Source organism: Sinocyclocheilus grahami, unplaced genomic scaffold (genome assembly GCF_001515645.1).
Source record: "Sinocyclocheilus grahami isolate Dianchi unplaced genomic scaffold, SAMN03320097.WGS_v1.1 scaffold1674.1, whole genome shotgun sequence".
NCBI classification, from domain to species: Eukaryota; Metazoa; Chordata; class Actinopteri; order Cypriniformes; family Cyprinidae; genus Sinocyclocheilus; species Sinocyclocheilus grahami.
Genome location: NW_015506853.1, coordinates 156,780 through 175,061, shown reverse-complemented (window position 1 = coordinate 175,061; position 18,282 = coordinate 156,780). Strand labels below are relative to the sequence as shown.

The 18,282-nt window shown below is 36.2% G+C and overlaps 1 pseudogene; it reads right to left on the bottom strand.

Moving 5' to 3' along the window:
• LOC107571961 (G protein-coupled receptor kinase 5-like) overlaps positions 1-18,282 on the bottom strand; it is a 55,259-nt pseudogene that overhangs the window by 5,199 nt on the left and 31,778 nt on the right.

Genomic DNA, 18,282 nt, shown 5'->3' with positions numbered 1-18,282 from the left:
ACACAGGTTTGTACATTCTTTAAGAGTGGAATGTAACCTATTACACCACAGCCGAAGCTGGTCAATGGCTTCCAAACACTAGGAAAGAGAGTGCGTGTGCCAAATGAAGACATTTAAATGGGGCAAACATCCTAAAACTAGGGTCAGCAATCACAAACCAGACATCACAAAACCACACACAGGAACGAGTTAGGCTGGGATCTTTCGTGAGCTCGTATGTGGAGGCCATTTGCATGAGGACAAAGAATTTTAAATTCAAAACAGCTAAATGGATGGTTCACCCGAAAATTGTCATCGATCACTCATCCTCATGTCATTCTGATATTCATTTGACTTTAAATCTTCTGGTGAAAACAAAATAAGAACATCACATTTTCCATACCACATTGAGCATGCAGTGAAGAGCAAAACAAGTACTCCACGCGATTCGTTACCTATTATAAAGTCATATGATAGTTTTGTGTGAAGACCAAAATTTATGTTACCTCCTGCTGAAACTCTCAAATCTAATTTTGTTTGGGGGCAATACATTTTTTTCATGTTTTTGAAAGAAATCTCTTCTGCTCACCAAGGCTGCATTTATTAGATCAGAAATACATTGCGAAATATTATTACAATTTAAGATGGAAAAGTTTTCTTGCAATATATTTTAAAATGTAATTTATTCCTGTGATCAAAGCTGAATTTTCTGCATCATTACTCCAGTCTTCAATGTCACATGATTCTTCAGAAATCATTCTAACATGCTGATTTGCTGCTCAAGAAACATTTCTGATTATCAATGTTGAAAACAGTTTTGCAAACCATTATACCGTGATTTTTCATGATTCTTTTGATGGACAGAATGTTCAAAACAAAATATTTGAAACAGCAACATTATAAACGTGTTTACTCTCATTTTAATCAATTTAATGCCTTCTTGCTGAATAAAAGTATTACTTTCTTACAATAGTTTCATAAAAGTGTGATTTTGATATAAATAATTACTACAATTATTGAACTGCATGAATAATTGCTTCCAAAATTAAATAATTGGACTTTATATTACCCATGTACAAAATCTAATTGTTAAAATACTAATTGGAACATATTTACTTTTTATTATGTTGTCACTCTCTAAGATGAACACTTTATCCCCTATAAAACTACATGTAAATTTGTTGTTTTTAACATTTATGTATTATACATCATATACATATTTATTTAACATCGTAAGGCCACATATTAACTTTAAAGTCCTAAGAACTCATTTTGTGAAATATTTATCTCAACGTTTCTCGGTCTCCGTTCACTTATACTGAAAAATAAAGTCATATGGGTTTGGAGCAACATGAGGGCGAGTAAGTGACAGATTTTTCATTTTTAGGGTGAAAGCCAGTCACATTGACACAACCCTAATAAAAGGCAACAGAGGTTCTTTACAATAAATTTTGATTAGTAAACAATCCTGAACTGAGCTGGTCTCAGAGAGCTCATTATCAGCTTCTTTCCCAGCAGAAAACATGCACTACCAGCCAGAGAAATGAGCCAAACATACAGAATGGACTCAACTTTACCAGCTTTGTGCGCTCAATCAATGGGCTCTAAATCAGCTTCTATGGCGCGTTTGACTGAAGAGATAATGTAGCTTTGGGTACAAGCTCTTAGTTGTACACTGCTGCGTCATCTTGGAGGTTGACCAGCATAGAAACTTCATGCTTTGTGTGTATGTGTGTGGTCTCACCATCCTGCAGATGGCTTTGGTGTCTTCTGAAAACTTGTCGCTGTACTCCTCTTCCTCCTCTTGCACCCTCTTCTCCACCTCTTCTCTCTTCACTCGTTCTTTGCGAGCGCGGAAAGGCGATCGGCCAGCGGTCATCTCATAGATCAGACAACCCAATCCCCACCAGTCCGGACACATGCTATACCGCTCGTTATTGATCACCTCTGGAGCTGTCCGTCAATACAGTTTAAGTTCATCAATCAATAAACAACATTTGAATGTTTCATATTGCTATAAATAGATATCTAGCAGGACTGATCGGTGCAGCTACAAACAAATATTTTTGCCTTTTGATTCTTTCAATAGATACACTAGCATTCAAAGGTTTGGGTCTGTACGTTTCTGCTCACCAATGCTGCATTTATTTGATTAAAAATACTGTAAAATAGTAATATTTTTGCAATTAAAAATATTTTCAGCATCATTACTCCAGCTTTCAGGGTCACATGATCCTTCAGAAATCATTCTAATATGCTGATTTGCTGCTCAAGAAACATTTCAGATTATTATCGGTGTTGAAAATAGTTGTGCTGAATCTATTTTTGTGTAAACCATGATACATTACTTTCAGGATTCTCTAAATCACAAATGAATTCGAAATATAAATCTTTTGTAACAATCTAAGGGCATTTATTTAATGCATTATTACTGCATGCATCCTTTCTTTAAAATGTTACATCCCCAGACTTTTGAATGGTACTGTATATCAAGAATTAATATTTGTTTATTGAATTCCAAAAAATACATTAAAAATGATGGTTTGTTTATAAATGAGAGATGCTATTATGCTTAAATTGTACATTGCCAACAGAATTACTTCCCTAGAATGATAGAAAGCAACACACATAAAAATGACTTAACCATATAATTTCATCATCATTATGAGGCTGGGGGCATTTGAGGATGTAGAGCTGCACACCTGTAGACGATAGACTCTCTGTGCAGGTGCTCGAGACCGCAGCAGATCTCAGCGGCGTAGAACTGCACACGCTCCTTCTCAAAGCCTGGGGTTCCCATGTTATAGATGTGAAACTTCAGATCACCACCGTTCATTATGGTCAGCACCAGACACAGGGCATCTTTGGTCTCATACGCGTATGCTAAACTAACCTGAGAGCCAGAGAAACGAGAACGATCAGAATATTTCCGTTTTGAAAAATACAAGCCTTTATTAAATAAAGAAAAATGGGAGGGAGACAGGAAGGCACTGAGGAATACGCATTTGAGCCTGTCTTGTCTGGCCACTTGTGACTGAATCGCAAAAGATGTTTATACCAGGTGTAAACTAAGCCAGAGGAAAGGAGATGAAAGATACACAGATAAATGAATGAATCCACTTACCACAAACCTGCTGTTGACCTTCTCCAGAATCTGTTTCTCATTTAGAGCCATGGCCTCCCCCTTCCTCTTCTTTATCCTTTTCTTCTCCAGCTTTTTGCAGGCATACATTTTACCTGTGGCTCTCACCTGGCACGCACACACCTGCGCACAGATGGACATATATTATCATACACAAAAAGTTACCTGCTGCCTAAATTGCATGTGCGAAAAAAATGGTCCATTGTCAATAGCATAGAGACGTGTAAAGCACAGCTCACACAGAAGTCAGTTTCTAACCAAGCAGCTTTGTGTTGGTCAGCACAGAGTGAATTTGCATTAAAAGTTACACTCACACAAAGAACGATAAATATAAATATAAAATTGTTCTGAATTTAAGAGAATCCCTTACGAAAATTAACCATGGTTTTATCACACACACAAAAAAACATGGTTTTGCTACACTGACCACAGTTTAACCACGGCATTTGTAATACGACTGTGGTTATAAAAATGGTAGTTAATAAATCAAAAACCATGGTTACTTCACTATTACTACAATAAAACCATGGTCAATTTTCATAAGAGATAGCATAGTCCGCAATACAACTGTAACAAAATAGATGAACAATATCGTTAGGAGGATCACTTTCAGAACTATTTTTTCCAGATAATAAAAGAAAAACACTGACAGTCAGTCAGATTCCTTTACATTTTAAATTAGACAGAGAAACTCATCGCCGAGGTCTAGAAAAACCACCCACAAGTCAAACCACCTTTTCAAAGATGTTTTAATGAAAATTAATATCTGCAAAACAATTGGTTATGAATTAATGGAGAGTAGATCATTATGACAGGCTAGCAACCTGTGTAAAATAAAACAAAGTTACCTCAGGTATCCTGAAATAGTTTCTACAACATTGTCTTGCCTTCTTTGTAAAAGACTATGGTTTAAACTAGTGTCGTTTTTAGTTTCAGTATGTTAGCTAAATTCGCTGTAAGGTATCAGGGTTTCCACAAAACTATGAAATTTTATTACTGATATTATTAAAAAAATGTTTCTTGAGCAGCAAATCAGTATATTAGAATGATTTCTGAAGGACCACATTGTGTGACACTGAAATTTTGCTTGTGTACAAGTTGGTTATGCAATTTTGCCACAATGACCAACAGAAAGCCACTTGGTTCGAAAGTGCCAACTGTCCCATATTAGCCAGGACGTCCCGTATTTTGGGCCTAATTGATTTGTCCCGTACGTGACTTCCCTCGTCTCGTTTTTTTGACTGCTATGCTGATCTAACCACTGACTGATACAACAGCAGCAGTGCTGATCACTTGAGAATGATCACCGACACCTGTCATCATCTAATCACAGCCCCCCTCACGCAGTATACGTTAAGTAAATCAGAAATCGTGCACATAAAGGCTGAGGAACCCTCAGATGGCTGGTCGCTCCCGCCTCACAGCAAGCGGTGCTCGCGCTAATGCCAATTCCGTCCGTGTTTTGACTTCAGTAAATCAGTTTTGGTGAATACAAACTACGTGATTATTTTTCATGAGTCCAACATCCCGCTGCGCAAGAGACGTGATAAGTAAGGGAAGTCGTCTTTCACTATTGTGAAGTTGTTAAATAGAGAAAAACATTTAATATTTAAGTAACTAGTAGCATAATTCTTAACCTTATTCTTGAAACACAAAATGACCAATAAAAAAAGCAGCCCATATTAAATCTATAAGCTGTCTTTAATTGAAAAATATGCATTTTCATGCATACTATATATATATACATATAAAGTAGACAAAGTGTATTTTAGAGCCACTAGAAAATAGGACCCCAAAATTCTTATTACTGTAGTGCCAAAAAATTATTCTAAATTATTTTCTGAATGGCTGCATTTATTTGATCTAATTACAGTAAAAACAGTAATATTTTGAAAAATTATTACAATTTTAAAAATAGATACTGGATGCAACAAATGCCTCGTTTATAATGGGTTTTAATGTTTATGAATCATCGCTCCGGCCGGACAGGGCATCACAGTATGGTAAGAGATGTAACATTTCCGTCTCACGCTTGAGGTATTTGGCCAATCATAACAGACTGGATAGCTGGCCAATCACAGCACGCCTCGCTTTTCAGACCGATGAGCTTTGTAAAAATCTACGCTTTTCAGAAAGGCGGGGCATAGAGGAGAAACAATAATGTACAGTATGTGGAAAATAATGTGTTTTTTTAACCTTAAACCGCATAAACACATTTCATTACACCAAATACACAAAATAATGTTCTCTTTAGCAGCATCATATGACCCCTTTAAGTGAAATACAATGAGACATTATGATGTCGCAGCCTATATTTCGAGCACACTTGTGTCTAAAGATACATTCTAGGTAGGCAGCTCACTAGGTTTTGATGCAGAGCAAATGAGAAAATATTCAGTACACACACAGTTCAGGTCATCACTGTTCACAATATCCTCACCTCTCCAAAGCCTCCTTTCCCCAGAACTCTGTACTGCCGAAACGTGTCTTTTGTGATGGGTTGTCTAGAAATAAAACCACAAAATCTGATATCAAACCAGCACAGACAGGAAACTGACATTTTAGCATTCAGATCCATTAACAAAACTAGGTGGAGCACAAGCTACAAGTTACACACTACATTACAATTATAAACCACAGTCAATAAGAAACACATTTTCCACCTGATTTGTGAAACAAAGCCTTCTTAAAATTGTTCGTAGAAAAATTTTTCCGAACTTTTTTTATGGGCCACTTACGTAGATGCAAATATGTTCAAATCAGTTTATATCTAGCACAGACGCTGCTGTGTAACTCCAATGTTATCGTGACCAAAACATGACTGTTTGCTTTCATGTGTTGAGCTGTTAGCAATTACGCTAACAAATCATTTAAATGGATTAGCATCCGAACTGCCATAACAGCTGAATATGATTTATCAAGATGCAGGACGTCTGGTTTAAGCCAAGCGAAACAAAAGAATGAAATAGTGCACAAATGGTAGACTAAGCAGACTAAAAGGCTAACGGACAGAGTAAAGGGAGATAAAGTGCCAACCAACCTTTCGAGCATTTTCCATTGGAGGAAGCGGTCGAAGTACATGCTGTTCTGATAGTCAGCAAAAGGAGCACCACTTAAGTAGTCATGAAGAGCTCTGTGAGAATTAAAACAGCATGGAGACCGTTTAGACCATAGGCAGCTCTGGGAGTACCAGAAGTAAAGATTACAGTAAAGAGCTAACATTAAGCAGTAGTGTTTACTTCTGTAGAAAACAATTCAATTCCCAGTGGAAAAACTGCACTTATTTCTGAATACTGTCTTTATTACATAGCATGCAATATTAGGATGACATTGTCCAAATTATTGTATGCTGAAAACAGTATGTGCAAGGTGCAAAAATTATTTTTTTATTATTATTTCAAGAATTTTGGAATATTTTTGCACAAAATTATTGCAGCTTGTTCAAATGTTTGGGAACAGTATGATTTTTTTTGTCTTTTTTTTTTTTTTTTTTTTTAATTAAGCAGCACAACTGTAAAAGAAATGTTGATGAAGGATCATGTGACATTGAAGACTGAAGTAATGATGCTGAAAATTCAGGATTGAATCACAGGAATAAATTAAATTTTAAAATATATTAAAATAAAAAACAGCCATTTTAATTTGTGATAAAATTTCACAATGCTATTGTATTTTTTATCAAATAAATGCAGTCTTGTTGAGCATAAGAAACATTCGAACAGTAGTGTACTTCCCATCACTAGTGCAGTACATATCTTTAGCACATTGTGTAAATAATTGTGTAACTTGCATTAAACCATAGTAATTGTTAAAAAGTATAAATAAAACAAGTATTTGTTTATATGATATATAATTATTTAAATAATAAATAGCATTTGAATGCAAATCTAAAAACACTTTATGATATCTGTAACAAGAACAGTTGGGGCCGGGGTTAAGGTGTCTGAATTAGCTTCGTTTAAAAGCAACAGAGATGTCCAGGTGTTCACACGTGTGTTTGTATGCGTCTTACTTGCGACAGTCACTGAAGATCTCTTTGCAGGGGCTCAGTTCTAGATTTTCTCTGCAACTTTCAGCAAGACCTTCAGCTATATCTACACACTCAGAGGACTGTAGAAGAAACAACATGCTCTCTGATTACTGATGCATTCCAAAATTACCACACACACACGTTTGTTTCTGTGAATTGTGGGAACTTTCCATAGACTTCTATTACTTTAATACTGACCAAACGATACTTTTTTTATCTCCTAACCTTAAACCTACCCCTTAGAGAAAACCTGTTTGCATTGTTACACTTTCAGATAAACATAATTTACTATTTTTAATAATTTCTTCCCCTTGTGGGGACCACAGGCCAGGCCCCACAATGTCATACATTTCATGTTTTACTATCCTTGTGGGGAAACACACACACACACACACAAGTACACACACACACACCAGGAAAGTTCAACCAAATCACACCTGCTTGGTGAGAAACTTCTTGATGATCTCATCTCCTCGACTCTTCCTCTTCTCATCAGGTGTCACCTCGTAGTCCTCCTAAACGACCAGATACAAACAAATTACTCACAACAAGTTATAAATGAACTTTGAGATAAACAAGCCATAACATAATCCAAAATATACATGATACCGTATGACATAATGCATCTAATTTAGATGTTAATGAAATAGTAGCCAGCCTGAGGAGCCAGGCTGATGCATGTTGCATTTAAAAATGGCAAATTGCAGTTTGTGGGAGTGAGGGAGCACAGGTTTTTCATCAGTCCACCAAGAAACAAAAGTGTGTTTACAAGTTTATAGCCTTTCCCAAGTTTTTAAGGTTCATAGCATTGAGATCAAAATGATTTGTGCTGAATTATAAAAGCATATCACTCAGGATATTTCAGATGTATATGCCCATTTTTACACAAAAAAAAAAAGGATGATATTTTGAAATATGTCTCTGCAATTTTGTCTATACAATGAAAGCCAATCCAGTCCACGTTTTTTGACCCCACCAACTTTCATTATATGGAAAAAACTACAGAAATATTCATATTAAATTTTAATACTATATAAAAATCTCTTTTGTGCTTCAAAAGGAGAAAGTCAGTCATGGAATGACATGAGGGCGAGTAAATTATGACAGAACTATAACTTTTTAGATGAACTATGCATTTAATTCAGCAATAATAAACGTAACTGGCAATCAGTGTTGTTATATAACAAAACATTTGATTGTGAAATTGTTTGAAAGTTGTTAAGTCAAATTAATTTTAAATAAAATATAAATATTATCTGAAAAATGTAAGCTTAATTTATTTTGTTTAGTTGGCAAGACAACATTTACATTTTTAGTTTTATCTGAAGTGTTATAACTAAAACATGAAAATAAATGAAAATAAATAAATTTAATAAATAAGCAAAAGCTAAATAGAAAAATTTGAAAAAAACATACATATATAAAAAATAATATAGTATTTTTGTATTTAATAATGCAATACATTTAGTAATACAGTATTTAAAAAAATACTATAATTGTATATCAATCTAAGATAAACCTGCTTACTAGGGGTCCAACAACCCAACTTTTAGGGGGTATGCAGTAAAAAACTATTTGCCATTATTATTATTTTTTTTTAATAAATAGTGTATTATTATGGTAAAATCCATTTCAGAACCCGCATTATGTAAATACAAAACTATGGTTAGTCACTTTATAAGTCAGTCAGACAGTGTCTTCCTGTCTAAGTAGGTCTTTATTCCTAGAATATGCAGCAATGTGGCCCAGACTTTATGTATTAGTCAAAGAACTAATGTGAGGCTAATTTGGACCAGACTTTGCGCCGATACTTAAAAACCTTGAGACTAACGAAACCGAGACAGACAGAGAGTATTAAGTGAACTCAAATCACTTGTTCAACACTGGAAAACAGAAACTACATCCACTGACTTCATTTCAGTCAGTATCCATTTCTATATGCTGAATGAGGCAGAGGCATCGTGTAATTGAGTCTGTGAGTGATTACACAATGAATGAGCTCCACAGTCTGGCACGTCCTTTCCCTAAGGGCCATAAATGTGCCTATGTGTGTGTGTATTGGGGGGGTAATGCTTGATGACACCCTCATCAACACCCTCTCCGGCCCTCTGTGGATCCCATTACACAAGACTCTCCATGACCAGCTGCCCCCACTCGGTTCCGTCCCGAAAGATGTAAACACAAGCTCGCGCGCCTACACCGAAGCATATGTACCCGCAAATAGGTTTTCGCACAAATCATGTGTCCGCACACGCGTCATACATATGCTTCACGAGCGCACACACACACATGCTTCATGAAGCCCACCATGTGTGTGACTTCAGGTTGCTTGGTAACCAGCCAGTCAACACGGCTGGATTCCATAAGGTCCTGGAGCGCCACAGCACGGCCCAGCAGCGTCACTAAATACATTGAACGTCATTACATAGTGGGGGACTGTGTGTGTGCGCACGGGCACTGTGTCTCGACACATGCAGCAGTATGATTTCCATTCCGCTTAACACATTTGGCAATTCCTTCATTGGAAGATTTAAAATAGTGCTGTGAGTAGAAAAGAATGTTACACGGCATGTTCAGAGTTCAATAGAAACTGGTTCTATGGAAATAACTGCAGATAGTGCCTAAGTTAAATTAAAAAGTTCCCCCCAAAATTATTAATTTGTCATCAATTACTCATTGGGGAAGCTCAAACATGCTTGTGTGATGAGAGAGAACAAACCTGATTGGTTTTCGCTTGTCAAGCAAGCATGTTTGAGCCTTGTTTACCATATTCAACGTGCTCTATGTATGTGTGTTGATCTATGTTTATATCTGAATAAAAGCCTAAAAATAAACGTGTTCATCATAGTGGTGGGTGATATACCGGTAGACACGATTAACCGGTAGAATTTGTCAAAAAGAGATTTTGGACTATTGTCTCTATCGCGGTTACACGCTCACGTGATGACGGTGCTCATAGAGCGCAGGGGTATTGAATGGACTTATTTTTGCCTCTTTATAGGCCTTTAACGGTTAAATACACACACTGGTATGTGTCAAATGCTGGTATTTGCAAGTATTCTTGTAAACACAGTAATTTAGGTCTTAAGAGAGCAAACCGCTGTGAAAGAAAACACATGTGTAACAGTATATTGGATCGGGCAGCTCTTAAAGTGACAGCAGTCTAATATTCCTGCTGTCTGTCGTTCATGTTAAACAACAACAAAATAGAAATATCTCATTGCTCTTGACTAAATCACTTTTGTAACTTTAATAAGACAAAATATATATTTACCTAAACATTATACATTCATTAAATGTGCGTAGACACGTATTTATGTGTAAACCCTGTGTGTGAACGTTTTCATTTCTGCATGAATCTAGAATAACATTTATATCCAGCTACTCCTTTTTTGTGTCAGTAGGAAATATATAATTGGACATACAATTATACAATTAACACAATTTTAGTTTTTTAAACAACGTGCACTAGGCGGTTAGCGAACTACAACACACTGGGCCAGCTAACCAATCTGAGCCCATTGCGAATGGGGAGGAACCAGGAAGTCAACAGATCGTTTTTAGAAGAACGGAAAAGCAGAGTGGAATAAATATATGTGAAAAATAATGTGATTTTTAAAAAACAAAAGCGTGAACACGTTACAGTGCACCCCATAAACACAATCAAGCCTTCGAAAAAAGCCGGTAGACCACCCATTTAATAATAATAATAACAAATATAGCTGCAAGCAGCAATTGCCGGGGTTCAAGCATTTTAAGGCCTTCTATCAAATGATATGCATATTGTGTTGATGTGTGAAAAATCGTGCAATATACAACCGTTTACACACTTGAAAAACGCAATTTCGCCCCCCAGTGGCTGATTTCTTTCAAAATTCTTACAGACCTTTAGGACCATGTGTCGAACATGCCCACCGAGTTTCGTTCCGATCGACCTCCGTTAACCCTGTCAAATATGTGCTTAAAATTGTTTGGCCAATGGCGGCCATGTTTTTTTATATACGCAGATGTCCTCATAGACACTTATGGCACATTGGACAAAGACACTGCATACCAATTTTCAAGTCGATTGGACCAATGGTTGCGTAGTTATAGCTATTTTTCTGTTTTTCCCCTCTTATAGCGCCAGCAAGTGGTAGAGATGCGCCATTTTTTTAATTTAACCAAGGATTAAGCTCATACAAATATGTACCAAGTTTGGTGAAGATATCTCATTTTCCGTTCAAAAGTTATAGCCATTTTAGTCAAATTGGCCCTGCCACTTACGAACATTTTGGTGCCCCTTTGCGACCGTGAGTTGAAAGCTCAACCTTTTTTTGATAATTATTCATAAACACTGTCCATAGAGTATTTCTGCCCTGGTTTGGTTCTGATCGGGCGAAAAACCTTGGACTAGTTCGCAAAAGTAGCTTTTTTAAATAATCTTGAATATTTAATTACCATGTTTTATTCACAACATTGTTCCCAGAGGCAAAGTTGTTCAGCATGAGAAGATCTATCTTATGATATCAAGATTTAGTGTATGTGTGAATATATTAACTTTTTGTGTACAATTTAATTCTGTTATAATTGAAATATTGTGTTTTTGGATACTTTGTTTACTGTTATAGCGCCACCTATGGTCCGATATTCATGAAACTTTGCTTGCTTGTTAAGAGTTGTCAGACACATGTTTTCACCAAGTTTCGTAAAGTTTTGAGTTTTTGTTTAGGTTTTATAGGCATTTGGGTATTTTTGGCCACGCCCCTTCTCTAAATGACACCGTTAAAAAGTAAGTGAAGGACAAAATTCAATTTTTTTTTGATAATTATTGATCTAGAGAGTCCAGAGAATTGTGCTGCAGTGGTTTGATCGAGATTGAGCAAAAACCCTAGGACTAGTTCGCAAAAGTAGATTTTTTAAAATAAAAATCCTAACAATTACAATAGGGTTTCAGCACTTCGTGCTTGAACCCCTAATTACAGTACTGTGAAAAAGCACACTGGATTATTACAGTATTTGCAAAGATTTTTGAAAAACTAAAATTGTGTTAATTGCATAATTGTATGTCCAATTATATATTTCCTACAGACACAAAAAATGAGTAGCTCGATATAAATGTTATTCTAAATTCATGCAGAAATGAAAACGTTCACACACAGGGTTTACACATAAATACGTGTCTACGCACATTTAATGAATGTATAATGTTTAGGTCTTGTTGCTATACATATAAAACAATGTGTATTGTAATATGTGACCCTGGAGCACAAAACCAGTCTTAAGTCGCTGGGGTATATTTGTAGCAATAGCCAAAAATACATTGTATGGGTCAAAATTATAGATTTTTCTTTTATGCCAAAAATCATTAGGATATTAAGTAAAGATCATGTTCCATGAAGATGTTTTGTAAATTTCCTACTGTAAATATATCAAAACTTAATTTCTGATTAGTAATATGCATTGCTAAGAACTTCATTTGGACAACTTTAAAAGCGATTTTCTCAATATTTTGATTTTTTTGCACCCTCAGATTCCAGATTTTCAAATAATTGTATCTCGACCAATATTGTCCTATCCTAACAAACCATAAATCAATGGAAAGCTTATTTATTCAGCTTTGAGATGATGTATAAATCTCAATTTTGAAAAATTGACACTTCCATTGTTAGCTCTTTACTGTGGCAGTGATTTTTTTCTCGGTACATGCTGATGTTTTTTTGTGGTGCTTGTACTGTCTGACTTACTGAAGTAACCTGTACTGAACCTAGAATACATATTTTTACGCTCACATTACATGAGTAGATGACAGTGACATTGAGAAAGGAGACAGGATTTAAATTCTGCTCTCTTGGCCTCTTTTGAATGGGAAATTATGGAATTTGCTATGCCTGCATGTTAAAGGTCATTGCATGGAAAAAAGCAGAAAATACAAACACACATACACATAGAGAGAGATCCAATTATAACAGTGGTTTGAGAACAGACCTACGTCAGGGGCTCTGAATGGTACAGTAGAGCCACCAGGCCAACACAAATGGCGGGCTGCCTCTGACACAGAGGAACTGGGCCAATCTGATGTGTGCGATAACATTGGACTATTCCGCCTCCACCAAGATGGAAAAACAAAACCCGGACCAAAAAGGTCAGTGGCATGCACATTTCATTCGTTTTTGTGTACACACAAACCCAAATAACGTGTGAAGAGGTTTCTCGCATGAAGTTCTTGTGCTTCTTTCCTTGTTTCGCACACACAGAGATCTCACACAGAGCAGACACAGACTGTGCTGTCTATCTCGCCACAACAATTGAGATCCCGCTACTGTCTGACGTCAAAGCAGGCCTCAAAAAATCCCCCGGGCTCTTTCCTTATGGTGGCTCGCACAAACACACGCATACACGCTCGCTGCCTGCAGAACATATGCAGACATACATCAAACACACTCATGCATTTTCAGTTCACTGTGTTCAATTTGTTATTCAAAGTCCAATCCTGAACTGATTTGAATGTATGCCAGGTCATAAAGGGCAATTTTTTTAATTCTTCTTGAGAACACAGATTAATTGGGTGAATCTCACAAAGTCTGTCAAGAGGACGCTGGGGCCATATTTCACCCTAAAAATCCAAAGAAATTGCGAAATCGATTTTGTTTGTAGCTCTTTTCACTATTTAACAAGATCTTACTGCAGTTCAGTAATGGAAACCATTCTGTTTGCACACCATGATTTTTGTATTCAAATCATGATAAAAGGAGCTAAAACAAATAATATTATGAAATATAAATGTGTAATTTAGATGATATACACTGTTCAAAAGTTTGGAGATTTTTGTTTTTTGAAAGCAAGGATGCATTAAATTGAGAAAAAGTGACAGCAAAAATGTTTGAAATGTTACAAAAAAAATGTATTCCAAATAGTTCTTTTGAACTATTCATCTTTTTATTCTGTAAATTTGAAGAAAAAAAAATATCATGATTTATACAAAAATATGAAGCAGCACAGCTGTTTTCAACATTTATAATAATGGGGAATAGAAATGTTTCTTGAGCAGCAAATCAGCATATCAGAATTAGTGGTTAAACGGATCGTAGTCCCACGGTTTGGCACGCATGTGATCTGCAGATTAATTGCAAAATGTAACCATAATAGAGTACAAGTTTATAATTTGTTTGTATTTACACAAGCAAGCGAATTTTAAACAATTCCAGAGAGAAAAGGCGAAAGGGAACTCGATTCGTTACTCGCGCACTGTTCTCTACGCGCACAGCCACACACACATGAAACGCGCACATGCGAGAAAGAAATCAAATGTGAAGTGTATCATTATATCCGATCCGTGCATCAGGTCTTAAAGGGACAGCGGCATATAAATACTGCTGCTGTCATTAATGATCATCAAACGACAAAACGGCTGTGATTAAAAAAAAACTGTTTAATTTATACAGTGAACACTATGCAGTGTTATTTTCCTTAATTATTACATTTCTGTATTTGAATACTACCAACCTTAGTTTATTTGTAACATATTCTGTTGTATTTATCTATGCTTGTAATTTGTGTATTCTTATTTTTACTGGCTGTTCTCTTGTGTCTTTAATCATGTTTAAACTTTCTTAGTTAATCTAGTAGTATTTGCTGTGGTATCAAAGAAGTACTTTGCTTTAAGGTAATAAATAGAAAGCAAGTTAAATTGAAATATTTTTATTTTCTTGCTGATCCGAAAAATTATCCGATCCGTGGTCAAAAACCGTAATGTGATCAGAATCTTGAAATTTGTGATCTGTTGAACCACTAATCAGAGTGATTTCTGAAGATCATGTGACACTGAAGACTGGAGTAATGATGCTGAAAATTCAGCTTTGCATCACAGGAATAAATTAAATTTTTAAATATATTCAAATAGAAAACATATTTTAAAATGTTTATAATTTTTCAAAATATTACTGTTTTTACTGTAATTAGATCAAATAAATGCAGCCATTTAGAAAATACTTTTGAATAATTTTTTGCCACTACAGTAATAAGAATTTTGGGGTCCTATTTTCTAGTGGCTCTAAAATACACTTTGTCTACTTCAGGCAAAATATAATTTAATTTTCTTGTCTTTTGATTTTAGGGTTAATTATGACTTGACAGTCTCCATGAGATTCACTCTGAAGTAAATTCTCCAAACAAGGAACTATAATTATGAATAATTTAAATAGAAATAAGTGGTCCTATGCACCTTTAATGACAGCTACTCTTCCTAAAATAACACCTAATAAAATCCCACACGATTCCTACAATAATTTTAATTAAACACACGCCCTCATGGCATTTTCCCTTCATTATCTAAAAATCTTCCGCTCTTATTTCATTAGCTGTAACATTGTAACCCAGGCACGATTACGGTGCTTTTAAGTTAAGGACATTTTGGTTTTATTTTATTTGACTTTCTAATGACATTTACGTTCTTCCCTGAAACACATCAATAAAGCTTCCCTATTCACTTACACAGCTACACCGCACAAAGGGTTTTTGTTAAAATGAGAAGGAGAACGTTCCAAGACACCATAAACAAGATGAACACCTTTTCCCAGTCCTAAAAAACACAAATATGCTGCCCCATGTTTTATGATGGCGATTCCCCGTCATGGGTTCAGGTTCCCAGGGGTCAGACTGTTTGGGGTCTATAGGGGTGTTGGAGAGACCAGACAATGGCCTCATTCAGAGACCACATGCCGGCCCTGATATTTTGGGCTTTACTCCATGATAGCCCAAGCTAGTCATGTGGGAGGCATGTCGTCTAGATCAGTGGAACATTGATGGAGGGTTATAAGAAACCTGAGAGATTTTGAGTGGGCAATAGATTTCCAAAGAAGATGAATGGCTTGAAAGAACCAGCAATTAGTGACTAAAAGTTGTTTGGGCAATCCTAAATAAATTCAGGTGCATTGCATGGAGAGGTGTGCATGTGTGTGCAGACGTACCATGGCGTCCAGGAGTTGGATGCATCGCTGCAGCTCTGGTCGGGTCTCACAGTAGAGGCGGAACAGAAGTCTCCCGATGGGCTGCTTGTCACACAGGCTGAAGTAGTCCCGCTCTGAGACACAAAACAACAGGTAAAACTTTACAAAAAAGTACTGTGGTGATACAGTGATACTTTATTAGGCCACTATATTAGGTACACCTTGCTAGTAGCAGGTTGGATCCCCTTTTGCATTTACATCTGCCTTAATTTTTTGTGGCATGGATTCAACCATGTGCTACAGACATTCCTCAGAGATTTTGGTCTTTATTGACATGACAGCATCACACAGTTGGTGCAGATTTGTGGGCTGCACATCCATGATGCCAATCTCCTGTTCCACCAAATGCCAAAGCTGCTGTATTGGATTGAGATCTGGTGAATGTGGAGGACATTTGAGTTTAGTGAACTCATTGTCATGTTCAAGAAACCAGTCTGAGATGATTTGAGCTTTGTGACGTTATCCTGCTGGAAGTAGCCATCACACGATAGGCACACTGTGGTCATAAAGGGATGAACATGTTCAAAAACAGTATTCAGGTAGGCTGTGGTGTTTAAACAATGTCAAGTTGGTACTAAGGGGCCTAAAGTTTGCTCACAAGCAGCAGCAGCAGCCTGAACTATGAAGGCAGGATGGATCCATGCGTTCATGTCGTTTATGCCAAATTCTGACCCTAGCATCTGAACATTGAATATTTGCTGCAAGAATATTGCAGCAAAAACCAAGACTCATCAGACCAGGCAACCTTTCTCCACTCTTCTGTTGTATTTTGGTGATCCTGTGTGAATTGTAGCCTCAGTTTTATTTTCTCAGCTGGCAGGAGTGGCACCCGGTGTGGTCTTCAGCTGTTGTAGACCATCTGTTGTGTGTTCAGAGATGCTCTTGAGAGCAGTTGAACAGGTGTACCTAATAAAGTGGCCAGTCAGTTTATATACCATGCGGTTAATAGAAAGGGACATACTTTTAAAGAAAGAAAACTGAAAAATTATAATTCCATCATTTACTCAACCTCATGTCTTAACAAAACCTGTATTATGGATAAGTGGTCGACCAATATTGTTTTTTTGACAGCCGATGCTGATATCTTGGAAAGCAGGGGGGCCGATAGCCGATATAAAGCCGATATAATTTGTTTTTAATTTTAATTAATATTTAAGAAATTTTAAATAATTTGACAATGGATTAAAAAATAAATGTGTAAAATAAACATACTTATACTTTAGATGACAAAGTATTTTTCACAAATAAATAAATATTTAATACAAATATAATTAAAAAGGAAGTAAACACTGTAACCAACAGGGCACTCAGTATTCTGGGAAGTTTGTGTGCATTGGGATTTGGGAATCATATTTTTTCAAATAAAGCCAGGGTAACACTCATTTTACATACAGCACAAAGAGAAAATGACATGAATATTTCATTGATCCTCACACAGTGAACACGCGATCAAGCTGGATAAAAATGCACACTTCACAAGATCTCACAGCTGGATTAGACTAAGTTCGCAAGGTTTGTGAAATTAAATGTTCATTAGTCATTCAAAGATTTGTTTAAATGATATTAATGCGTATTTGCTTAATGCTGACGGCAAACGAAAAAAGTATTATAATGTCTGCCTTTCTATTACTAATAATATAAAAGCAATCTTTATAATACGTTTTGTATACATTAATTCCTTTGTTTAACCGTTCTGATTTTTAAACAGACTTCTATCCGTATTAGACAGAACTGTTAACAACGACAGTAAACAAGAGAGAGAATGTGAGCGCTGCCGCTCTCTCAGCTCCGTCAAAATAAAAGTCCCGCCTCGAACACATCGCCAAACAGAAAAACTTATCAGCCAATGCCGATATTTTAAAAATGCCAAATATCAGCCGATATATCGGCCTTGGAGATATATCGGTCGACCACTAATTATGGAATACAAAAGAAGGTAATTTGTTCATACAATGAAAGCCAGTAGGGACCAACGCTGTTTTGAACACCACTGACTTTCATTATAGGGACAAAAACAGTTCTTCAAAACACCTTATGCAGAAGAAATAAGTCAAAGTTTTGGAGTGCTATGAAGGTGAGTAATACACAACAGTTTTCAACATTGATAATAAGAAATATTTATTGAGCATCAAATCATCATATTA